At 39.7% G+C, this 25668-nt stretch overlaps 10 non-coding genes across 10 annotated transcripts; all 10 read right to left on the minus strand.

Moving 5' to 3' along the window:
• Positions 1-3390: 3390 nt before the first annotated feature.
• Positions 3391-3463, minus strand: trnam-cau (transfer RNA methionine (anticodon CAU)). Its single transcript has one exon. It is a non-coding gene; the product is annotated as a tRNA-Met (tRNA).
• A 1635-nt stretch (positions 3464-5098) lies between these two features.
• Positions 5099-5171, minus strand: trnam-cau (transfer RNA methionine (anticodon CAU)). The gene has a single exon. It is a non-coding gene; the product is annotated as a tRNA-Met (tRNA).
• Positions 5172-6822: 1651 nt separating this feature from the next.
• Positions 6823-6895, minus strand: trnam-cau (transfer RNA methionine (anticodon CAU)). Its single transcript has one exon. It is a non-coding gene; the product is annotated as a tRNA-Met (tRNA).
• Positions 6896-8546: 1651 nt separating this feature from the next.
• trnam-cau (transfer RNA methionine (anticodon CAU)) lies at positions 8547-8619 on the minus strand. Its single transcript has one exon. It is a non-coding gene; the product is annotated as a tRNA-Met (tRNA).
• A 3374-nt stretch (positions 8620-11993) lies between these two features.
• trnam-cau (transfer RNA methionine (anticodon CAU)) lies at positions 11994-12066 on the minus strand. Its single transcript has one exon. It is a non-coding gene; the product is annotated as a tRNA-Met (tRNA).
• A 1652-nt stretch (positions 12067-13718) lies between these two features.
• On the minus strand, positions 13719-13791 carry trnam-cau (transfer RNA methionine (anticodon CAU)). The gene has a single exon. It is a non-coding gene; the product is annotated as a tRNA-Met (tRNA).
• A 1651-nt stretch (positions 13792-15442) lies between these two features.
• On the minus strand, positions 15443-15515 carry trnam-cau (transfer RNA methionine (anticodon CAU)). Its single transcript has one exon. It is a non-coding gene; the product is annotated as a tRNA-Met (tRNA).
• Positions 15516-17168: 1653 nt separating this feature from the next.
• Positions 17169-17241, minus strand: trnam-cau (transfer RNA methionine (anticodon CAU)). The gene has a single exon. It is a non-coding gene; the product is annotated as a tRNA-Met (tRNA).
• A 1652-nt stretch (positions 17242-18893) lies between these two features.
• trnam-cau (transfer RNA methionine (anticodon CAU)) lies at positions 18894-18966 on the minus strand. Its single transcript has one exon. It is a non-coding gene; the product is annotated as a tRNA-Met (tRNA).
• A 3359-nt stretch (positions 18967-22325) lies between these two features.
• trnam-cau (transfer RNA methionine (anticodon CAU)) lies at positions 22326-22398 on the minus strand. Its single transcript has one exon. It is a non-coding gene; the product is annotated as a tRNA-Met (tRNA).
• Between the last annotated feature and the right edge of the window lie 3270 nt (positions 22399-25668).

Genomic DNA, 25668 nt, shown 5'->3' on the forward strand with positions numbered 1-25668 from the left:
TTGTGTAAGCCAAAATGTTCCCCAGTAATCCTCGATTTCAGGTTTCTCAACAAGGCCCATGGAGAGATGCAAAGCGAAGAAAGCTTTCATTTCGGTGACTGATACATCATACCACTCAAGAAATCTTGAATGTGGCTTCAGAATCATAGGTGCCATACACTGATGTGCATATCTATTTGTCTCATCAGTAATGAAAGTCCAAAACTGTCACATCTATTCCTTTCTGAGTAATCCTACCAGTGACACCTGAGTTGTTGTCTTTTTACTTTCACCTGTGGATTTTAAATCTATAGTAAAATTGTAAAAAAAAATACTCACTTGTTGTCATTTGGACACTGTTTTTTAGAAAAACAAGGCGTTCCAATCTCATCCAAGAGTCATTCTCAATATGCGGATCGAGTCTGGGAACATCTATTCCTTTCTGAGTAATCCCACCGGGCGGAACCTCCTGATAAAGGGTGTTTGCAGTTTCACTTGAAACTGCTCTTCCTTGTATCTTAACAGCCCTGTAATTGGCTATCAAAATCCTACTTTAAACTGACTGTCGCTCCCTCATCCCTGATTCGCATCGGAATGGCCAGGGCTTCCCCCGCCCCATGGCTTCAAAACGCCATCATACATGACCAATCATACAAGCAATCTTAAAGATCTTAAAGTATCTTAAAGCTCCATTTCAATCAAAAGAGGTTTTCACATTTTAACAAAGATGGCTTCCTTATCTCCTCTTTCAAACCATCTCTTCTCCCTGCTTAGAATTCTCTCCTCACTGTCCTTAAAAGAGTGGTTTGTGGCTTTAAGATGAAGATGCACAGCACTCTGTGGTACTGAATTTGCGTGCTTTCTGTGCTGATAAAGCCTCTTGTGCAGTGGCTGTTTTGTCTCACCTATATACCACTCTTTACAACGTTCTTCACTGCATTGGATGGAAAACACTAGATTGTTCTGTTTTTGTGTCGGCATCTTGTCCTTAGGGTGGACCAGTTTTTGTCTTAAAGTGTTGTCTGCTTTAAAAAAGACGGGAAGTTCGTGTTGTCTAAAGATTCTTTGCAGTTTTCCAGACAGTCCCAAGACATAAGTGTTAGAGACAACACTTCTTCTTGGTTCTGTTTCCTTTGGTCCCTTTTTTGCTACTTTTTTGTCCTCTTCACTTTGCTAAGAGCCCAAGCAGGGTTACCACTGACTGAGAGGGCTTTCCAGATGCTTTTTCCTCCTTCCTCTTGTTTTGTTTTTTCTACTATTAAAAAGTACACCAAACAATTATGGTACAGACATTACCCACAATTTCAACCCTACAAACTCTGGACACATGTTTACGACTTGTTTAAAGAGGTTTTGAGTTAAATCAAGACCATATACAAAGTTAGCTTGTGACAAGTTCGCTTGTGACAAGTTTTATTTGAACATGCGTCTCTCTTTTCTCCGTCCTGTGTTTCCGTAGAGGTAATTTTTCACTGTAATTTCAAACATTGCTTAGAGCAAGTACCCCTGAACTAAACGATCCTTGTCTGTATATTTGTGAGATAAAAAAGTTGTCGGCTTTAAAGCAGGAATATGCCAGGAGTTTTTTTCTGGGTTTAATGTGTCGATGCGTGAAAGCTGTTTGTGTTTTTAAAGCTTCTTTTTTCGGCGTTTCATGGTAAAAGAGAAAACTGGTGTCTAGAAACAATGCCACGTGTGAGGATTGAACTCACGACCTTCAGATTATGAGACAAACGCGCTGCCTACTACGCTAACGAGGCCACAAGCACCATCGACACCTGAGTTCTTGTGATTTTACTTTAACCTGTGGATTTGAGATCTATTGTAAAATTGTAAAAAAAAATATTCATTTGTTGTCATTTGGACACTGTTTTTTAGAAAAACAAGACGTTCCACTCTCATCCAAGAGTCATTCTCAATATAGGGATCGAGTCTGGGAACATCTATTCCTTTCTGAGTAATCCTACCAGTGACACCTGAGTTGTTGTCTTTTTACTTTCACCTGTGGATTTTAAATCTATTGTAAAATTGTAAAAAAAAATACTCACTTGTTGTCATTTGGACACTGTTTTTTAGAAAAACAAGACGTTCCACTCTCATCCAATAGTCATTCTCAATATGCGGATCGAGTCTGGGAACATCTATTCCTTTCTGAGTAATCCCACCGGGCGGAACCTCCTGATAAAGGGTGTTTGCAGTTTCACTTGAAACTGCTCTTCCTTGTATCTTAACAGCCCTGTAATTGGCTATCAAAATCCTACTTTAAACTGACTGTCGCTCCCTCATCCCTGATTCGCATCGGAATGGCCAGGGCTTCCCCCGCCCCATGGCTTCAAAACGCCATCATACATGACCAATCATACAAGCAATCTTAAAGATCTTAAAGTATCTTAAAGCTCCATTTCAATCAAAAGAGGGCTTCACATTTTAACAAAGATGGCTTCCTTATCTCCTCTTTCAAACCATCTCTTCTCCCTGCTTAGAAATCTCTCCTCACTGTCCTTAAAAGAGTGGTTTGTGGCTTTAAGATGAAGATGCACAGCACTCTGTGGTACTGAATTTGCGTGCTTTCTGTGCTGATAAAGCCTCTTGTGCAGTGGCTGTTTTGTCTCACCTATATACTACTCTTTACAACGTTCTTCACTGCATTGGATAGAAAACACTAGATTGTTCTGTTTTTGTGTCGGCATCTTGTCCTTAGGGTGGACCAGTTTTTGTCTTAAAGTGTTGTCTGCTTTAAAAAAGACGGGAAGTTCGTGTTGTCGAAAGATTCTTTGCAGTTTTCCAGACAGTCCCAAGACATAAGTGTTAGAGACAACACTTCTTCTTGGTTCTGTTTCCTTTGGTCCCTTTTTTGCTACTTTTTTGTCCTCTTCACTTTGCTAAGAGCCAAGCAGGGTTACCACTGACTGAGAGGGCTTTCCAGATGCTTTTTCCTCCTTTCTCTTGTTTTGTTTTTTCTACTATTAAAAAGTACACCAAACAATTATGGTACAGACATTACCCACAATTTCAACCCTACAAACTCTGGACACATGTTTACGACTTGTTTGAAGAGGTTTTGAGTTAAATCAAGACCATATACAAAGTTAGCTTGTGATAAGTTCGCTTGTGACAAGTTAGCTTGTGACAAGTTTTATTTGAACATGCGTCTCTCTTTTCTCCGTCCTGTGTTTCCGTAGAGGTAATTTTTCACTCTAATTTCAAACATTGCTTAGAGCAAGTACCCCTGAACTAAACGATCCTTGTCTGTATATTTGTGAGATAAAAAAGTTGTCGGCTTTAAAGCAGGAATATGCCAGGAGTTTTTTTCTGGGTTTAAATGTGTCGATGCGTGAAAGCTGTTTGTGTTTTTAAAGCTTCTTTTTTCGGCGTTTCATGGTAAACGAGAAAACTGGTGTCTAGAAACAATGCCCCGTGTGAGGATTGAACTCACGACCTTCAGATTATGAGACTGACGCGCTGCCTACTGCGCTAACGAGGCCACAAGCACCATTGACACCTGAGTTGTTGTGATTTTACTTTAACCTGTGGATTTGAGATCTATTGTAAAATTGTAAAAAAAAATATTCATTTGTTGTCATTTGGACACTGTTTTTTAGAAAAACAAGACGTTCCACTCTCATCCAAGAGTCACTCTCAATATAGGGATCGAGTCTGGGAACATCTATTCCTTTCTGAGTAATCCTACCAGTGACACCTGAGTTGTTGTCTTTTTACTTTCACCTGTGGATTTTAAATCTATAGTAAAATTGTAAAAAAAAATACTCACTTGTTGTCATTTGGACACTGTTTTTTAGAAAAACAAGGCGTTCCACTCTCATCCAAGAGTCATTCTCAATATGCGGATCGAGTCTGGGAACATCTATTCCTTTCTGAGTAATCCCACCGGGCGGAACCTCCTGATAAAGGGTGTTTGCAGTTTCACTTGAAACTGCTCTTCCTTGTATCTTAACAGCCCTGTAATTGGCTATCAAAATCCTACTTTAAACTGACTGTCGCTCCCTCATCCCTGATTCGCATCGGAATGGCCAGGGCTTCCCCCGCCCCATGGCTTCAAAACGCCATCATACATGACCAATCATACAAGCAATCTTAAAGATCTTAAAGTATCTTAAAGCTCCATTTCAATCAAAAGAGGTTTTCACATTTTAACAAAGATGGCTTCCTTATCTCCTCTTTCAAACCATCTCTTCTCCCTGCTTAGAATTCTCTCCTCACTGTCCTTAAAAGAGTGGTTTGTGGCTTTAAGATGAAGATGCACAGCACTCTGTGGTACTGAATTTGCGTGCTTTCTGTGCTGATAAAGCCTCTTGTGCAGTGGCTGTTTTGTCTCACCTATATACCACTCTTTACAACGTTCTTCACTGCATTGGATGGAAAACACTAGATTGTTCTGTTTTTGTGTCGGCATCTTGTCCTTAGGGTGGACCAGTTTTTGTCTTAAAGTGTTGTCTGCTTTAAAAAAGACGGGAAGTTCGTGTTGTCTAAAGATTCTTTGCAGTTTTCCAGACAGTCCCAAGACATAAGTGTTAGAGACAACACTTCTTCTTGGTTCTGTTTCCTTTGGTCCCTTTTTTGCTACTTTTTTGTCCTCTTCACTTTGCTAAGAGCCCAAGCAGGGTTACCACTGACTGAGAGGGCTTTCCAGATGCTTTTTCCTCCTTCCTCTTGTTTTGTTTTTTCTACTATTAAAAAGTACACCAAACAATTATGGTACAGACATTACCCACAATTTCAACCCTACAAACTCTGGACACATGTTTACGACTTGTTTAAAGAGGTTTTGAGTTAAATCAAGACCATATACAAAGTTAGCTTGTGACAAGTTCGCTTGTGACAAGTTTTATTTGAACATGCGTCTCTCTTTTCTCCGTCCTGTGTTTCCGTAGAGGTAATTTTCACTGTAATTTCAAACATTGCTTAGAGCAAGTACCCCTGAACTAAACGATCCTTGTCTGTATATTTGTGAGATAAAAAAGTTGTCGGCTTTAAAGCAGGAATATGCCAGGAGTTTTTTTCTGGGTTTAATGTGTCGATGCGTGAAAGCTGTTTGTGTTTTTAAAGCTTCTTTTTTCGGCGTTTCATGGTAAAAGAGAAAACTGGTGTCTAGAAACAATGCCACGTGTGAGGATTGAACTCACGACCTTCAGATTATGAGACTAACGCGCTGCCTACTACGCTAACGAGGCCACAAGCACCATCGACACCTGAGTTCTTGTGATTTTACTTTAACCTGTGGATTTGAGATCTATTGTAAAATTGTAAAAAAAAATATTCATTTGTTGTCATTTGGACACTGTTTTTTAGAAAAACAAGACGTTCCACTCTCATCCAAGAGTCATTCTCAATATAGGGATCGAGTCTGGGAACATCTATTCCTTTCTGAGTAATCCTACCAGTGACACCTGAGTTGTTGTCTTTTTACTTTCACCTGTGGATTTTAAATCTATTGTAAAATTGTAAAAAAAAATACTCACTTGTTGTCATTTGGACACTGTTTTTTAGAAAAACAAGACGTTCCACTCTCATCCAATAGTCATTCTCAATATGCGGATCGAGTCTGGGAACATCTATTCCTTTCTGAGTAATCCCACCGGGCAGAACCTCCTGATAAAGGGTGTTTGCAGTTTCACTTGAAACTGCTCTTCCTTGTATCTTAACAGCCCTGTAATTGGCTATCAAAATCCTACTTTAAACTGACTGTCGCTCCCTCATCCCTGATTCGCATCGGAATGGCCAGGGCTTCCCCCGCCCCATGGCTTCAAAACGCCATCATACATGACCAATCATACAAGCAATCTTAAAGATCTTAAAGTATCTTAAAGCTCCATTTCAATCAAAAGAGGGCTTCACATTTTAACAAAGATGGCTTCCTTATCTCCTCTTTCAAACCATCTCTTCTCCCTGCTTAGAATTCTCTCCTCACTGTCCTTAAAAGAGTGGTTTGTGGCTTTAAGATGAAGATGCACAGCACTCTGTGGTACTGAATTTGCGTGCTTTCTGTGCTGATAAAGCCTCTTGTGCAGTGGCTGTTTTGTCTCACCTATATACCACTCTTTACAACGTTCTTCACTGCATTGGATGGAAAACACTAGATTGTTCTGTTTTTGTGTCGGCATCTTGTCCTTAGGGTGGACCAGTTTTTGTCTTAAAGTGTTGTCTGCTTTAAAAAAGACGGGAAGTTCGTGTTGTCTAAAGATTCTTTGCAGTTTTCCAGACAGTCCCAAGACATAAGTGTTAGAGACAACACTTCTTCTTGGTTCTGTTTCCTTTGGTCCCTTTTTTGCTACTTTTTTGTCCTCTTCACTTTGCTAAGAGCCAAGCAGGGTTACCACTGACTGAGAGGGCTTTCCAGATGCTTTTTCCTCCTTTCTCTTGTTTTGTTTTTTCTACTATTAAAAAGTACACCAAACAATTATGGTACAGACATTACCCACAATTTCAACCCTACAAACTCTGGACACATGTTTACGACTTGTTTAAAGAGGTTTTGAGTTAAATCAAGACCATATACAAAGTTAGCTTGTGATAAGTTCGCTTGTGACAAGTTAGCTTGTGACAAGTTTTATTTGAACATGCGTCTCTCTTTTCTCCGTCCTGTGTTTCCGTAGAGGTAATTTTTCACTGTAATTTCAAACATTGCTTAGAGCAAGTACCCCTGAACTAAACGATCCTTGTCTGTATATTTGTGAGATAAAAAAGTTGTCGGCTTTAAAGCAGGAATATGCCAGGAGTTTTTTTCTGGGTTTAAATGTGTCGATGCGTGAAAGCTGTTTGTGTTTTTAAAGCTTCTTTTTTCGGCGTTTCATGGTAAACGAGAAAACTGGTGTCTAGAAACAATGCCCCGTGTGAGGATTGAACTCACGACCTTCAGATTATGAGACTGACGCGCTGCCTACTGCGCTAACGAGGCCACAAGCACCATTGACACCTGAGTTGTTGTGATTTTACTTTAACCTGTGGATTTGAGATCTATTGTAAAATTGTAAAAAAAAATATTCATTTGTTGTCATTTGGACACTGTTTTTTAGAAAAACAAGACGTTCCACTCTCATCCAAGAGTCACTCTCAATATAGGGATCGAGTCTGGGAACATCTATTCCTTTCTGAGTAATCCTACCAGTGACACCTGAGTTGTTGTCTTTTTACTTTCACCTGTGGATTTTAAATCTATAGTAAAATTGTAAAAAAAAATACTCACTTGTTGTCATTTGGACACTGTTTTTTAGAAAAACAAGGCGTTCCACTCTCATCCAAGAGTCATTCTCAATATGCGGATCGAGTCTGGGAACATCTATTCCTTTCTGAGTAATCCCACCGGGCGGAACCTCCTGATAAAGGGTGTTTGCAGTTTCACTTGAAACTGCTCTTCCTTGTATCTTAACAGCCCTGTAATTGGCTATCAAAATCCTACTTTAAACTGACTGTCGCTCCCTCATCCCTGATTCGCATCGGAATGGCCAGGGCTTCCCCCGCCCCATGGCTTCAAAACGCCATCATACATGACCAATCATACAAGCAATCTTAAAGATCTTAAAGTATCTTAAAGCTCCATTTCAATCAAAAGAGGTTTTCACATTTTAACAAAGATGGCTTCCTTATCTCCTCTTTCAAACCATCTCTTCTCCCTGCTTAGAATTCTCTCCTCACTGTCCTTAAAAGAGTGGTTTGTGGCTTTAAGATGAAGATGCACAGCACTCTGTGGTACTGAATTTGCGTGCTTTCTGTGCTGATAAAGCCTCTTGTGCAGTGGCTGTTTTGTCTCACCTATATACCACTCTTTACAACGTTCTTCACTGCATTGGATGGAAAACACTAGATTGTTCTGTTTTTGTGTCGGCATCTTGTCCTTAGGGTGGACCAGTTTTTGTCTTAAAGTGTTGTCTGCTTTAAAAAAGACGGGAAGTTCGTGTTGTCTAAAGATTCTTTGCAGTTTTCCAGACAGTCCCAAGACATAAGTGTTAGAGACAACACTTCTTCTTGGTTCTGTTTCCTTTGGTCCCTTTTTTGCTACTTTTTTGTCCTCTTCACTTTGCTAAGAGCCAAGCAGGGTTACCACTGACTGAGAGGGCTTTCCAGATGCTTTTTCCTCCTTTCTCTTGTTTTGTTTTTTCTACTATTAAAAAGTACACCAAACAATTATGGTACAGACATTACCCACAATTTCAACCCTACAAACTCTGGACACATGTTTACGACTTGTTTAAAGAGGTTTTGAGTTAAATCAAGACCATATACAAAGTTAGCTTGTGATAAGTTCGCTTGTGACAAGTTAGCTTGTGACAAGTTTTATTTGAACATGCGTCTCTCTTTTCTCCGTCCTGTGTTTCCGTAGAGGTAATTTTTCACTGTAATTTCAAACATTGCTTAGAGCAAGTACCCCTGAACTAAACGATCCTTGTCTGTATATTTGTGAGATAAAAAAGTTGTCGGCTTTAAAGCAGGAATATGCCAGGAGTTTTTTTCTGGGTTTAAATGTGTCGATGCGTGAAAGCTGTTTGTGTTTTTAAAGCTTCTTTTTTCGGCGTTTCATGGTAAACGAGAAAACTGGTGTCTAGAAACAATGCCCCGTGTGAGGATTGAACTCACGACCTTCAGATTATGAGACTGACGCGCTGCCTACTGCGCTAACGAGGCCACAAGCACCATTGACACCTGAGTTGTTGTGATTTTACTTTAACCTGTGGATTTGAGATCTATTGTAAAATTGTAAAAAAAAATATTCATTTGTTGTCATTTGGACACTGTTTTTTAGAAAAACAAGACGTTCCACTCTCATCCAAGAGTCACTCTCAATATAGGGATCGAGTCTGGGAACATCTATTCCTTTCTGAGTAATCCTACCAGTGACACCTGAGTTGTTGTCTTTTTACTTTCACCTGTGGATTTTAAATCTATAGTAAAATTGTAAAAAAAAATACTCACTTGTTGTCATTTGGACACTGTTTTTTAGAAAAACAAGGCGTTCCACTCTCATCCAAGAGTCATTCTCAATATGCGGATCGAGTCTGGGAACATCTATTCCTTTCTGAGTAATCCCACCGGGCGGAACCTCCTGATAAAGGGTGTTTGCAGTTTCACTTGAAACTGCTCTTCCTTGTATCTTAACAGCCCTGTAATTGGCTATCAAAATCCTACTTTAAACTGACTGTCGCTCCCTCATCCCTGATTCGCATCGGAATGGCCAGGGCTTCCCCCGCCCCATGGCTTCAAAACGCCATCATACATGACCAATCATACAAGCAATCTTAAAGATCTTAAAGTATCTTAAAGCTCCATTTCAATCAAAAGAGGTTTTCACATTTTAACAAAGATGGCTTCCTTATCTCCTCTTTCAAACCATCTCTTCTCCCTGCTTAGAATTCTCTCCTCACTGTCCTTAAAAGAGTGGTTTGTGGCTTTAAGATGAAGATGCACAGCACTCTGTGGTACTGAATTTGCGTGCTTTCTGTGCTGATAAAGCCTCTTGTGCAGTGGCTGTTTTGTCTCACCTATATACCACTCTTTACAACGTTCTTCACTGCATTGGATGGAAAACACTAGATTGTTCTGTTTTTGTGTCGGCATCTTGTCCTTAGGGTGGACCAGTTTTTGTCTTAAAGTGTTGTCTGCTTTAAAAAAGACGGGAAGTTCGTGTTGTCTAAAGATTCTTTGCAGTTTTCCAGACAGTCCCAAGACATAAGTGTTAGAGACAACACTTCTTCTTGGTTCTGTTTCCTTTGGTCCTTTTTTTGCTACTTTTTTGTCCTCTTCACTTTGCTAAGAGCCCAAGCAGGGTTACCACTGACTGAGAGGGCTTTCCAGATGCTTTTTCCTCCTTCCTCTTGTTTTGTTTTTTCTACTATTAAAAAGTACACCAAACAATTATGGTACAGACATTACCCACAATTTCAACCCTACAAACTCTGGACACATGTTTATGACTTGTTTAAAGAGGTTTTGAGTTAAATCAAGACCATATACAAAGTTAGCTTGTGACAAGTTCGCTTGTGACAAGTTCGCTTGTGACAAGTTTTATTTGAACATGCGTCTCTCTTTTCTCCGTCCTGTGTTTCCGTAGAGGTAATTTTCACTGTAATTTCAAACATTGCTTAGAGCAAGTACCCCTGAACTAAACGATCCTTGTCTGTATATTTGTGAGATAAAAAAGTTGTCGGCTTTAAAGCAGGAATATGCCAGGAGTTTTTTTCTGGGTTTAATGTGTCGATGCGTGAAAGCTGTTTGTGTTTTTAAAGCTTCTTTTTTCGGCGTTTCATGGTAAAAGAGAAAACTGGTGTCTAGAAACAATGCCACGTGTGAGGATTTAACTCACGACCTTCAGATTATGAGACTAACGCGCTGCCTACTACGCTAACGAGGCCACAAGCACCATCGACACCTGAGTTCTTGTGATTTTACTTTAACCTGTGGATTTGAGATCTATTGTAAAATTGTAAAAAAAAATATTCATTTGTTGTCATTTGGACACTGTTTTTTAGAAAAACAAGACGTTCCACTCTCATCCAAGAGTCATTCTCAATATAGGGATCGAGTCTGGGAACATCTATTCCTTTCTGAGTAATCCTACCAGTGACACCTGAGTTGTTGTCATTTTACTTTAACCTGTGGATTTGAGATCTATTGTAAAATTGTAAAAAAAAATATTCACTTGTTGTCATTTGGACACTGTTTTTTAGAAAAACAAGACGTTCTACTCTCATCCAAGAGTCATTCTCAATATGCGGATCGAGTCTGGGAACATCTATTCCTTTCTGAGTAATCCCACCGGGCGGAACCTCCTGATAAAGGGTGTTTGCAGTTTCACTTGAAACTGCTCTTCCTTGTATCTTAACAGCCCTGTAATTGGCTATCAAAATCCTACTTTAAACTGACTGTCGCTCCCTCATCCCTGATTCGCATCAGAATGGCCAGGGCTTCCCCCGCCCCATGGCTTCAAAACGCCATCATACATGACCAATCATACAAGCAATCTTAAAGATCTTAAAGTATCTTAAAGCTCCATTTCAATCAAAAGAGGGCTTCACATTTTAACAAAGATGGCTTCCTTATCTCCTCTTTCAAACCATCTCTTCTCCCTGCTTAGAATTCTCTCCTCACTGTCCTTAAAAGAGTGGTTTGTGGCTTTAAGATGAAGATGCACAGCACTCTGTGGTACTGAATTTGCGTGCTTTCTGTGCTGATAAAGCCTCTTGTGCAGTGGCTGTTTTGTCTCACCTATATACTACTCTTTACAACGTTCTTCACTGCATTGGATAGAAAACACTAGATTGTTCTGTTTTTGTGTCGGCATCTTGTCCTTAGGGTGGACCAGTTTTTGTCTTAAAGTGTTGTCTGCTTTAAAAAAGACGGGAAGTTCGTGTTGTCTAAAGATTCTTTGCAGTTTTCCAGACAGTCCCAAGACATAAGTGTTAGAGACAACACTTCTTCTTGGTTCTGTTTCCTTTGGTCCCTTTTTTGCTACTTTTTTGTCCTCTTCACTTTGATAAGAGCCAAGCAGGGTTACCACTGACTGAGAGGGCTTTCCAGATGCTTTTTCCTCCTTTCTCTTGTTTTGTTTTTTCTACTATTAAAAAGTACACCAAACAATTATGGTACAGACATTACCCACAATTTCAACCCTACAAACTCTGGACACATGTTTACGACTTGTTTAAAGAGGTTTTGAGTTAAATCAAGACCATATACAAAGTTAGCTTGTGACAAGTTCGCTTGTGACAAGTTAGCTTGTGACAAGTTTTATTTGAACATGCGTCTCTCTTTTCTCCGTCCTGTGTTTCCGTAGAGGTAATTTTTCACTGTAATTTCAAACATTGCTTAGAGCAAGTACCCCTGAACTAAACGATCCTTGTCTGTATATTTGTGAGATAAAAAAGTTGTCGGCTTTAAAGCAGGAATATGCCAGGAGTTTTTTTCTGGGTTTAAATGTGTCGATGCGTGAAAGCTGTTTGTGTTTTTAAAGCTTCTTTTTTCGGCGTTTCATGGTAAACGAGAAAACTGGTGTCTAGAAACAATACCCCGTGTGAGGATTGAACTCACGACCTTCAGATTATGAGACTGACGCGCTGCCTACTGCGCTAACGAGGCCACAAGCACCATTGACACCTGAGTTGTTGTGATTTTACTTTAACCTGTGGATTTGAGATCTATTGTAAAATTGTAAAAAAAAATATTCATTTGTTGTCATTTGGACACTGTTTTTTAGAAAAACAAGACGTTCCACTCTCATCCAAGAGTCACTCTCAATATAGGGATCGAGTCTGGGAACATCTATTCCTTTCTGAGTAATCCTACCAGTGACACCTGAGTTGTTGTCTTTTTACTTTCACCTGTGGATTTTAAATCTATAGTAAAATTGTAAAAAAAAATACTCACTTGTTGTCATTTGGACACTGTTTTTTAGAAAAACAAGGCGTTCCACTCTCATCCAAGAGTCATTCTCAATATGCGGATCGAGTCTGGGAACATCTATTCCTTTCTGAGTAATCCCACCGGGCGGAACCTCCTGATAAAGGGTGTTTGCAGTTTCACTTGAAACTGCTCTTCCTTGTATCTTAACAGCCCTGTAATTGGCTATCAAAATCCTACTTTAAACTGACTGTCGCTCCCTCATCCCTGATTCGCATCGGAATGGCCAGGGCTTCCCCCGCCCCATGGCTTCAAAACGCCATCATACATGACCAATCATACAAGCAATCTTAAAGATCTTAAAGTATCTTAAAGCTCCATTTCAATCAAAAGAGGTTTTCACATTTTAACAAAGATGGCTTCCTTATCTCCTCTTTCAAACCATCTCTTCTCCCTGCTTAGAATTCTCTCCTCACTGTCCTTAAACGAGTGGTTTGTGGCTTTAAGATGAAGATGCACAGCACTCTGTGGTACTGAATTTGCGTGCTTTCTGTGCTGATAAAGCCTCTTGTGCAGTGGCTGTTTTGTCTCACCTATATACCACTCTTTACAACGTTCTTCACTGCATTGGATGGAAAACACTAGATTGTTCTGTTTTTGTGTCGGCATCTTGTCCTTAGGGTGGACCAGTTTTTGTCTTAAAGTGTTGTCTGCTTTAAAAAAGACGGGAAGTTCGTGTTGTCTAAAGATTCTTTGCAGTTTTCCAGACAGTCCCAAGACATAAGTGTTAGAGACAACACTTCTTCTTGGTTCTGTTTCCTTTGGTCCCTTTTTTGCTACTTTTTTGTCCTCTTCACTTTGCTAAGAGCCCAAGCAGGGTTACCACTGACTGAGAGGGCTTTCCAGATGCTTTTTCCTCCTTCCTCTTGTTTTGTTTTTTCTACTATTAAAAAGTACACCAAACAATTATGGTACAGACATTACCCACAATTTCAACCCTACAAACTCTGGACACATGTTTACGACTTGTTTAAAGAGGTTTTGAGTTAAATCAAGACCATATACAAAGTTAGCTTGTGACAAGTTCGCTTGTGACAAGTTAGCTTGTGACAAGTTTTATTTGAACATGTTTCTCTCTTTTCTCCGTCCTGTGTTTCCGTAGAGGTAATTTTTCACTGTAATTTCAAACATTGCTTAGAGCAAGTACCCCTGAACTAAACGATCCTTGTCTGTATATTTGTGAGATAAAGAAGTTGTCGGCTTTAAAGCAGGAATATGCCAGGAGTTTTTTTCTGGGTTTAAATGTGTCGATGCGTGAAAGCTGTTTGTGTTTTTAAAGCTTCTTTTTTCGGCGTTTCATGGTAAACGAGAAAACTGGTGTCTAGAAACAATGCCCCGTGTGAGGATTGAACTCACGACCTTCAGATTATGATACTGACGCGCTGCCTACTGCGCTAACGAGGCCACAAGCACCATTGACACCTGAGTTGTTGTCATTTTACTTTAACCTGTGGATTTGAGATCTATTGTAAAATTGTAAAAAAAAATATTCATTTGTTGTCATTTGGACACTGTTTTTTAGAAAAACAAGACGTTCCACTCTCATCCAAGAGTCATTCTCAATATAGGGATCGAGTCTGGGAACATCTATTCCTTTCTGAGTAATCCTACCAGTGACACCTGAGTTGTTGTCATTTTACTTTAACCTGTGGATTTGAGATCTATTGTAAAATTGTAAAAAAAAAAATTCACTTGTTGTCATTTGGACACTGTTTTTTAGAAAAACAAGACGTTCTACTCTCATCCAAGAGTCATTCTCAATATGCGGATCGAGTCTGGGAACATCTATTCCTTTCTGAGTAATCCCACCGGGCGGAACCTCCTGATAAAGGGTGTTTGCAGTTTCACTTGAAACTGCTCTTCCTTGTATCTTAACAGCCCTGTAATTGGCTATCAAAATCCTACTTTAAACTGACTGTCGCTCCCTCATCCCTGATTCGCATCAGAATGGCCAGGGCTTCCCCCGCCCCATGGCTTCAAAACGCCATCATACATGACCAATCATACAAGCAATCTTAAAGATCTTAAAGTATCTTAAAGCTCCATTTCAATCAAAAGAGGGCTTCACATTTTAACAAAGATGGCTTCCTTATCTCCTCTTTCAAACCATCTCTTCTCCCTGCTTAGAATTCTCTCCTCACTGTCCTTAAAAGAGTGGTTTGTGGCTTTAAGATGAAGATGCACAGCACTCTGTGGTACTGAATTTGCGTGCTTTCTGTGCTGATAAAGCCTCTTGTGCAGTGGCTGTTTTGTCTCACCTATATACTACTCTTTACAACGTTCTTCACTGCATTGGATAGAAAACACTAGATTGTTCTGTTTTTGTGTCGGCATCTTGTCCTTAGGGTGGACCAGTTTTTGTCTTAAAGTGTTGTCTGCTTTAAAAAAGACGGGAAGTTCGTGTTGTCTAAAGATTCTTTGCAGTTTTCCAGACAGTCCCAAGACATAAGTGTTAGAGACAACACTTCTTCTTGGTTCTGTTTCCTTTGGTCCCTTTTTTGCTACTTTTTTGTCCTCTTCACTTTGCTAAGAGCCAAGCAGGGTTACCACTGACTGAGAGGGCTTTCCAGATGCTTTTTCCTCCTTTCTCTTGTTTTGTTTTTTCTACTATTAAAAAGTACACCAAACAATTATGGTACAGACATTACCCACAATTTCAACCCTACAAACTCTGGACACATGTTTACGACTTGTTTAAAGAGGTTTTGAGTTAAATCAAGACCATATACAAAGTTAGCTTGTGACAAGTTCGCTTGTGACAAGTTAGCTTGTGACAAGTTTTATTTGAACATGCGTCTCTCTTTTCTCCGTCCTGTGTTTCCGTAGAGGTAATTTTTCACTGTAATTTCAAACATTGCTTAGAGCAAGTACCCCTGAACTAAACGATCCTTGTCTGTATATTTGTGAGATAAAAAAGTTGTCGGCTTTAAAGCAGGAATATGCCAGGAGTTTTTTTCTGGGTTTAAATGTGTCGATGCGTGAAAGCTGTTTGTGTTTTTAAAGCTTCTTTTTTCGGCGTTTCATGGTAAACGAGAAAACTGGTGTCTAGAAACAATGCCCCGTGTGAGGATTGAACTCACGACCTTCAGATTATGAGACTGACGCGCTGCCTACTGCGCTAACGAGGCCACAAGCACCATTGACACCTGAGTTGTTGTGATTTTACTTTAACCTGTGGATTTGAGATCTATTGTAAAATTGTAAAAAAAAATATTCATTTGTTGTCATTTGGACACTGTTTTTTAGAAAAACAAGACGTTCCACTCTCATCCAAGAGTCACTCTCAATATAGGGATCGAGTCTGGGAACATCTATTCCTTTCTGAGTAATCCTACCAGTGACACCTGAGTTGTTGTCTTTTTACTTTCACCTGTGGATTTTAAATCTATAGTAAAATTGTAAAAAAAAAATACTCACTTGTTGTCATTTGGACACTGTTTTTTAGAAAAACAAGGCGTTCCACTCTCATCCAAGAGTCATTCTCAATATGCGGATCGAGTCTGGGAACATCTATTCCTTTCTGAGTAATCCCACCGGGCGGAACCTCCTGATAAAGGGTGTTTGCAGTTTCACTTGAAACTGCTCTTCCTTGTATCTTAACAGCCCTGTAATTGGCTATCAAAATCCTACTTTAAACTGACTGTCGCTCCCTCATCCCTGATTCGCATCGGAATGGCCAGGGCTTCCCCCGCCCCATGGCTTCAAAACGCCATCATACATGACCAATCATACAAGCAATCTTAAAGATCTTAAAGTATCTTAAAGCTCCATTTCAATCAAAAGAGGTTTTCACATTTTAACAAAGATGGCTTCCTTATCTCCTCTTTCAAACCATCTCTTCTCCCTGCTTAGAATTCTCTCCTCACTGTCCTTAAAAGAGTGGTTTGTGGCTTTAAGATGAAGATGCACAGCACTCTGTGGTACTGAATTTGCGTGCTTTCTGTGCTGATAAAGCCTCTTGTGCAGTGGCTGTTTTGTCTCACCTATATACCACTCTTTACAACGTTCTTCACTGCATTGGATGGAAAACACTAGATTGTTCTGTTTTTGTGTCGGCATCTTGTCCTTAGGGTGGACCAGTTTTTGTCTTAAAGTGTTGTCTGCTTTAAAAAAGACGGGAAGTTCGTGTTGTCTAAAGATTCTTTGCAGTTTTCCAGACAGTCCCAAGACATAAGTGTTAGAGACAACACTTCTTCTTGGTTCTGTTTCCTTTGGTCCCTTTTTTGCTACTTTTTTGTCCTCTTCACTTTGCTAAGAGCCCAAGCAGGGTTACCACTGACTGAGAGGGCTTTCCAGATGCTTTTTCCTCCTTCCTCTTGTTTTGTTTTTTCTACTATTAAAAAGTACACCAAACAATTATGGTACAGACATTACCCACAATTTCAACCCTACAAACTCTGGACACATGTTTACGACTTGTTTAAAGAGGTTTTGAGTTAAATCAAGACCATATACAAAGTTAGCTTGTGACAAGTTCGCTTGTGACAAGTTAGCTTGTGACAAGTTTTATTTGAACATGTTTCTCTCTTTTCTCCGTCCTGTGTTTCCGTAGAGGTAATTTTTCACTGTAATTTCAAACATTGCTTAGAGCAAGTACCCCTGAACTAAACGATCCTTGTCTGTATATTTGTGAGATAAAGAAGTTGTCGGCTTTAAAGCAGGAATATGCCAGGAGTTTTTTTCTGGGTTTAAATGTGTCGATGCGTGAAAGCTGTTTGTGTTTTTAAAGCTTCTTTTTTCGGCGTTTCATGGTAAACGAGAAAACTGGTGTCTAGAAACAATGCCCCGTGTGAGGATTGAACTCACGACCTTCAGATTATGATACTGACGCGCTGCCTACTGCGCTAACGAGGCCACAAGCACCATTGACACCTGAGTTGTTGTCATTTTACTTTAACCTGTGGATTTGAGATCTATTGTAAAATTGTAAAAAAAAATATTCATTTGTTGTCATTTGGACACTGTTTTTTAGAAAAACAAGACGTTCCACTCTCATCCAAGAGTCATTCTCAATATAGGGGTCGAGTCTGGGAACATCTATTCCTTTCTGAGTAATCCTACCAGTGACACCTGAGTTGTTGTCATTTTACTTTAACCTGTGGATTTGAGATCTATTGTAAAATTGTAAAAAAAAATATTCACTTGTTGTCATTTGGACACTGTTTTTTAGAAAAACAAGACGTTCTACTCTCATCCAAGAGTCATTCTCAATATGCGGATCGAGTCTGGGAACATCTATTCCTTTCTGAGTAATCCCACCGGGCGGAACCTCCTGATAAAGGGTGTTTGCAGTTTCACTTGAAACTGCTCTTCCTTGTATCTTAACAGCCCTGTAATTGGCTATCAAAATCCTACTTTAAACTGACTGTCGCTCCCTCATCCCTGATTCGCATCAGAATGGCCAGGGCTTCCCCCGCCCCATGGCTTCAAAACGCCATCATACATGACCAATCATACAAGCAATCTTAAAGATCTTAAAGTATCTTAAAGCTCCATTTCAATCAAAAGAGGGCTTCACATTTTAACAAAGATGGCTTCCTTATCTCCTCTTTCAAACCATCTCTTCTCCCTGCTTAGAATTCTCTCCTCACTGTCCTTAAAAGAGTGGTTTGTGGCTTTAAGATGAAGATGCACAGCACTCTGTGGTACTGAATTTGCGTGCTTTCTGTGCTGATAAAGCCTCTTGTGCAGTGGCTGTTTTGTCTCACCTATATACTACTCTTTACAACGTTCTTCACTGCATTGGATAGAAAACACTAGATTGTTCTGTTTTTGTGTCGGCATCTTGTCCTTAGGGTGGACCAGTTTTTGTCTTAAAGTGTTGTCTGCTTTAAAAAAGACGGGAAGTTCGTGTTGTCTAAAGATTCTTTGCAGTTTTCCAGACAGTCCCAAGACATAAGTGTTGGAGACAACACTTCTTCTTGGTTCTGTTTCCTTTGGTCCCTTTTTTGCTACTTTTTTGTCCTCTTCACTTTGCTAAGAGCCCAAGCAGGGTAACCACTGACTGAGAGGGCTTTCCAGATGCTTTTTCCTCCTTCCTCTTGTTTTGTTTTTTCTACTATTAAAAAGTACACCAAACAATTATGGTACAGACATTACCCACAATTTCAACCCTACAAACTCTGGACACATGTTTACGACTTGTTTAAAGAGGTTTTGAGTTAAATCAAGACCATATACAAAGTTAGCTTGTGACAAGTTCGCTTGTGACAAGTTAGCTTGTGACAAGTTTTATTTGAACATGTTTCTCTCTTTTCTCCGTCCTGTGTTTCCGTAGAGGTAATTTTTCACTGTAATTTCAAACATTGCTTAGAGCAAGTACCCCTGAACTAAACGATCCTTGTCTGTATATTTGTGAGATAAAGAAGTTGTCGGCTTTAAAGCAGGAATATGCCAGGAGTTTTTTTCTGGGTTTAAATGTGTCGATGCGTGAAAGCTGTTTGTGTTTTTAAAGCTTCTTTTTTCGGCGTTTCATGGTAAACGAGAAAACTGGTGTCTAGAAACAATGCCCCGTGTGAGGATTGAACTCACGACCTTCAGATTATGAGACTGACGCGCTGCCTACTGCGCTAACGAGGCCACAAGCACCATTGACACCTGAGTTGTTGTGATTTTACTTTAACCTGTGGATTTGAGATCTATTGTAAAATTGTAAAAAAAAATATTCATTTGTTGTCATTTGGACACTGTTTTTTAGAAAAACAAGACGTTCCACTCTCATCCAAGAGTCATTCTCAATATAGGGATCGAGTCTGGGAACATCTATTCCTTTCTGAGTAATCCTACCAGTGACACCTGAGTTGTTGTCATTTTACTTTAACCTGTGGATTTGAGATCTATTGTAAAATTGTAAAAAAAAATATTCACTTGTTGTCATTTGGACACTGTTTTTTAGAAAAACAAGACGTTCTACTCTCATCCAAGAGTCATTCTCAATATGCGGATCGAGTCTGGGAACATCTATTCCTTTCTGAGTAATCCCACCGGGCGGAACCTCCTGATAAAGGGTGTTTGCAGTTTCACTTGAAACTGCTCTTCCTTGTATCTTAACAGCCCTGTAATTGGCTATCAAAATCCTACTTTAAACTGACTGTCGCTCCCTCATCCCTGATTCGCATCGGAATGGCCAGGGCTTCCCCCGCCCCATGGCTTCAAAACGCCATCATACATGACCAATCATACAAGCAATCTTAAAGATCTTAAAGTATCTTAAAGCTCCATTTCAATCAAAAGAGGGCTTCACATTTTAACAAAGATGGCTTCCTTATCTCCTCTTTCAAACCATCTCTTCTCCCTGCTTAGAATTCTCTCCTCACTGTCCTTAAAAGAGTGGTTTGTGGCTTTAAGATGAAGATGCACAGCACTCTGTGGTACTGAATTTGCGTGCTTTCTGTGCTGATAAAGCCTCTTGTGCAGTGGCTGTTTTGTCTCACCTATATACCACTCTTTACAACGTTCTTCACTGCATTGGATGGAAAACACTAGATTGTTCTGTTTTTGTGTCGGCATCTTGTCCTTAGGGTGGACCAGTTTTTGTCTTAAAGTGTTGTCTGCTTTAAAAAAGACGGGAAGTTCGTGTTGTCTAAAGATTCTTTGCAGTTTTCCAGACAGTCCCAAGACATGAGTGTTAGAGACAACACTTCTTCTTGGTTGTTTCCTTTGGTCCCTTTTTTGCTACTTTTTTGTCATCTTCACTTTGCTAAGAGCCCAAGCAGGGTTACCACTGACTGAGAGGGCTTTCCAGATGCTTTTTCCTCCTTCCTCTTGTTTTGTTTTTTCTACTATTAAAAAGTACACCAAACAATTATGGTACAGACATTACCCACAATTTCAACCCTACAAACTCTGGACACAGGTTTACGACTTGTTTAAAGAGGTTTTGAGTTAAATCAAGACCATATACAAAGTTAGCTTGTGACAAGTTCGCTTGTGACAAGTTTTATTTGAACATGCGTCTCTCTTTTCTCCGTCCTGTGTTTCCGTAGAGGTAATTTTTCACTGTAATTTCAAACATTGCTTAGAGCAAGTACCCCTGAACTAAACGATCCTTGTCTGTATATTTGTGAGATAAAAAAGTTGTCGGCTTTAAAGCAGGAATATGCCAGGAGTTTTTTTCTGGGTTTAATGTGTCGATGCGTGAAAGCTGTTTGTGTTTTTAAAGCTTCTTTTTTCGGCGTTTCATGGTAAACGAGAAAACTGGTGTCTAGAAACAATGCCCCGTGTGAGGATTGGACTCACGACCTTCAGATTATGAGACTGACGCGCTGCCTACTACGCTAAAGAGGCCACAAGCACCATTGACACCTGAGTTGTTGTGATTTTACTTTAACCTGTGGATTTGAGATTTATTGTAAAATTGTTAAAAAAAATATTCATTTGTTGTCATTTGGACACTGTTTTTTAGAAAAACAAGACGTTCCACTCTCATCCAAGAGTCATTCTCAATATAGGGATCGAGTCTGGGAACATCTATTCCTTTCTGAGTAATCCTACCAGTGACACCTGAGTTGTTGTCTTTTTACTTTCACCTGTGGATTTTAAATCTATTGTAAAATTGTAAAAAAAAATACTCACTTGTTGTCATTTGGACACTGTTTTTTAGAAAAACAAGACGTTCCACTCTCATCCAAGAGTCATTCTCAATATGCGGATCGAGTCTGGGAACATCTATTCCTTTCTGAGTAATCCCACCGGGCGGAACCTCCTGATAAAGGGTGTTTGCAGTTTCACTTGAAACTGCTCTTCCTTGTATCTTAACAGCCCTGTAATTGGCTATCAAAATCCTACTTTAAACTGACTGTCGCTCCCTCATCCCTGATTCGCATCGGAATGGCCAGGGCTTCCCCCGCCCCATGGCTTCAAAACGCCATCATACATGACCAATCATACAAGCAATCTTAAAGATCTTAAAGTATCTTAAAGCTCCATTTCAATCAAAAGAGGTTTTCACATTTTAACAAAGATGGCTTCCTTATCTCCTCTTTCAAACCATCTCTTCTCCCTGCTTAGAATTCTCTCCTCACTGTCCTTAAAAGAGTGGTTTGTGGCTTTAAGATGAAGATGCACAGCACTCTGTGGTACTGAATTTGCGTGCTTTCTGTGCTGATAAAGCCTCTTGTGCAGTGGCTGTTTTGTCTCACCTATATACCACTCTTTACAACGTTCTTCACTGCATTGGATGGAAAACACTAGATTGTTCTGTTTTTGTGTCGGCATCTTGTCCTTAGGGTGGACCAGTTTTTGTCTTAAAGTGTTGTCTGCTTTAAAAAAGACGGGAAGTTCAGGTTGTCTAAAGATTCTTTGCAGTTTTCCAGACAGTCCCAAGACATAAGTGTTAGAGACAACACTTCTTCTTGGTTCTGTTTCCTTTGGTCCCTTTTTAGCTACTTTTTTGTCCTCTTCACTTTGCTAAGAGCCCAAGCAGGGTAACCACTGACTGAGAGGGCTTTCCAGATGCTTTCTCCTCCTTCCTCTTGTTTTGTTTTTTCTACTATTAAAAAGTACACCAAACAATTATGGTACAGACATTACCCACAATTTCAACCCTACAAACTCTGGACACATGTTTACGACTTGTTTAAAGAGGTTTTGAGTTAAATCAAGACCATATACAAAGTTAGCTTGTGACAAGTTCGCTTCTGACAAGTTAGCTTGTGACAAGTTTTATTTGAACATGCGTCTCTCTTTTCTCCGTCCTGTGTTTCCGTAGAGGTAATTTTTCACTGTAATTTCAAACATTGCTTAGAGCAAGTACCCCTGAACTAAACGATCCTTGTCTGTATATTTGTGAGATAAAAAAGTTGTCGGCTTTAAAGCAGGAATATGCCAGGAGTTTTTTTCTGGGTTTAAATGTGTCGATGCGTGAAAGCTGTTTGTGTTTTTAAAGCTTCTTTTTTCGGCGTTTCATGGTAAACGAGAAAACTGGGGTCTAGAAACAATGCCCCATATGAGGATTGAACTCACGACTTTCAGATTATGAGACTGACGCGCTGCCTACTGCGCTAACGAGGCCACAAGCACCATTGACACCTGAGTTGTTGTCATTTTTCTTTAACCTGTGGATTTGAGATCTATCGTAAAATTGTAAAAAAAAATATTCATTTGTTGTCATTTGGACACTGTTTTTTAGAAAAACAAGACGTTCCACTCTCATCCAAGAGTCATTCTCAATATATGGATCGAGTCTGGGAACATCTATTCCTTTCTGAGTAATCCTACCAGTGACACCTGAGTTGTTGTCTTTTTACTTTCACCTGTGGATTTTAAATCTATTGTAAAATTGTAAAAAAAAATACTCACTTGTTGTCATTTGGACACTGTTTTTTAGAAAAACAAGACGTTCCACTCTCATCCAAGAGTCATTCTCAATATGCGGATCGAGTCTGGGAACATCTATTCCTTTCTGAGTAATCCCACCGGGCGGAACCTCCTGATAAAGGGTGTTTGCAGTTTCACTTGAAACTGCTCTTCCTTGTATCTTAACAGCCCTGTAATTGGCTATCAAAATCCTACTTTAAACTGACTGTCGCTCCCTCATCCCTGATTCGCATCGGAATGGCCAGGGCTTCCCCCGCCCCATGGCTTCAAAACGCCATCATACATGACCAATCATACAAGCAATCTTAAAGATCTTAAAGTATCTTAAAGCTCCATTTCAATCAAAAGAGGGCTTCACATTTTAACAAAGATGGCTTCCTTATCTCCTCTTTCAAACCATCTCTTCTCCCTGCTTAGAATTCTCTCCTCACTGTCCTTAAAAGAGTGGTTTGTGGCTTTAAGATGAAGATGCACAGCACTCTGTGGTACTGAATTTGCGTGCTTTCTGTGCTGATAAAGCCTCTTGTGCAGTGGCTGTTTTGTCTCACCTATATACCACTCTTTACAACGTTCTTCACTGCATTGGATGGAAAACACTAGATTGTTCTGTTTTTGTGTCGGCATCTTGTCCTTAGGGTGGACCAGTTTTTGTCCTAAAGTGTTGTCTGCTTTAAAAAAGACGGGAAGTTCGTGTTGTCTAAAGATTCTTTGCAGTTTTCCAGACAGTCCCAAGACATAAGTGTTGGAGACAACACTTCTTCTTGGTTCTGTTTCCTTTGGTCCCTTTTTTGCTACTTTTTTGTCCTCTTCACTTTGCTAAGAGCCCAAGCAGGGTAACCACTGACTGAGAGGGCTTTCCAGATGCTTTTTCCTCCTTCCTCTTGTTTTGTTTTTTCTACTATTAAAAAGTACACCAAACAATTATGGTACAGACATTACCCACAATTTCAACCCTACAAACTCTGGACACATGTTTACGACTTGTTTAAAGAGGTTTTGAGTTAAATCAAGACCATATACAAAGTTAGCTTGTGACAAGTTCGCTTGTGACAAGTTTTATTTGAACATGCGTCTCTCTTTTCTCCGTCCTGTGTTTCCGTAGAGGTAATTTTTCACTGTAATTTCAAACATTGCTTAGAGCAAGTACCCCTGAACTAAACGATCCTTGTCTGTATATTTGTGAGATAAAAAAGTTGTCGGCTTTAAAGCAGGAATATGCCAGGAGTTTTTTTCTGGGTTTAATGTGTCGATGCGTGAAAGCTGTTTGTGTTTTTAAAGCTTCTTTTTTCGGCATTTCATGGTAAAAGAGAAAACTGGTGTCTAGAAACAAAGCCACGTGTGAGGATTGAACTCATGACCTTCAGATTATGAGACTGACGCGCTGCCTACTACGCTAACGAGGCCACAAGCACCATTGACACCTGAGTTCTTGTGATTTTACTTTAACCTGTGGATTTGAGATCTATTGTAAAATTGTAAAAAAAAATATTCATTTGTTGTCATTTGGACACTGTTTTTTAGAAAAACAAGACGTTCCACTCTCATCCAAGAGTCATTCTCAATATAGGGATCGAGTCTGGGAACATCTATTCCTTTCTGAGTAATCCTACCAGTGACACCTGAGTTGTTGTCTTTTTACTTTCACCTGTGGATTTTAAATCTATTGTAAAATTGTAAGAAAAAATACTCACTTGTTGTCATTTGGACACTGTTTTTTAGAAAAACAAGACGTTCCACTCTCATCCAAGAGTCATTCTCAATATGCGGATCGAGTCTGGGAACATCTATTCCTTTCTGAGTAATCCCACCGGGCGGAACCTCCTGATAAAGGGTGTTTGCAGTTTCACTTGAAACTGCTCTTCCTTTTATCTTAACAGCCCTGTAATTGGCTATCAAAATCCTACTTTAAACTGACTGTCGCTCCCTGATCCCTGATTCGCATCGGAATGGCCAGGGCTTCCCCCGCCCCATGGCTTCAAAACGCCATCATACATGACCAATCATACAAGCAATCTTAAAGATCTTAAAGTATCTTAAAGCTCCATTTCAATCAAAAGAGGTTTTCACATTTTAACAAAGATGGCTTCCTTATCTCCTCTTTCAAACCATCTCTTCTCCCTGCTTAGAATTCTCTCCTCACTGTCCTTAAAAGAGTGGTTTGTGGCTTTAAGATGAAGATGCACAGCACTCTGTGGTACTGAATTTGCGTGCTTTCTGTGCTGATAAAGCCTCTTGTGCAGTGGCTGTTTTGTCTCACCTATATACCACTCTTTACAACGTTCTTCACTGCATTGGATGGAAAACACTAGATTGTTCTGTTTTTGTGTCGGCATCTTGTCCTTAGGGTGGACCAGTTTTTGTCCTAAAGTGTTGTCTGCTTTAAAAAAGACGGGAAGTTCGTGTTGTCTAAAGATTCTTTGCAGTTTTCCAGACAGTCCCAAGACATAAGTGTTGGAGACAACACTTCTTCTTGGTTCTGTTTCCTTTGGTCCCTTTTTTGCTACTTTTTTGTCCTCTTCACTTTGCTAAGAGCCCAAGCAGGGTAACCACTGACTGAGAGGGCTTTCCAGATGCTTTTTCCTCCTTCCTCTTGTTTTGTTTTTTCTACTATTAAAAAGTACACCAAACAATTATGGTACAGACATTACCCACAATTTCAACCCTACAAACTCTGGACACATGTTTACGACTTGTTTAAAGAGGTTTTGAGTTAAATCAAGACCATATACAAAGTTAGCTTGTGACAAGTTCGCTTGTGACAAGTTTTATTTGAACATGCGTCTCTCTTTTCTCCGTCCTGTGTTTCCGTAGAGGTAATTTTTCACTGTAATTTCAAACATTGCTTAGAGCAAGTACCCCTGAACTAAACGATCCTTGTCTGTATATTTGTGAGATAAAAAAGTTGTCGGCTTTAAAGCAGGAATATGCCAGGAGTTTTTTTCTGGGTTTAATGTGTCGATGCGT

Source organism: Eucyclogobius newberryi, unplaced genomic scaffold (genome assembly GCF_026437365.1).
Source record: "Eucyclogobius newberryi isolate DKJ021-1_F unplaced genomic scaffold, fEucNew1.0.hap1 SCAF_68, whole genome shotgun sequence".
Taxonomy (NCBI): Eukaryota; Metazoa; Chordata; class Actinopteri; order Gobiiformes; family Gobiidae; genus Eucyclogobius; species Eucyclogobius newberryi.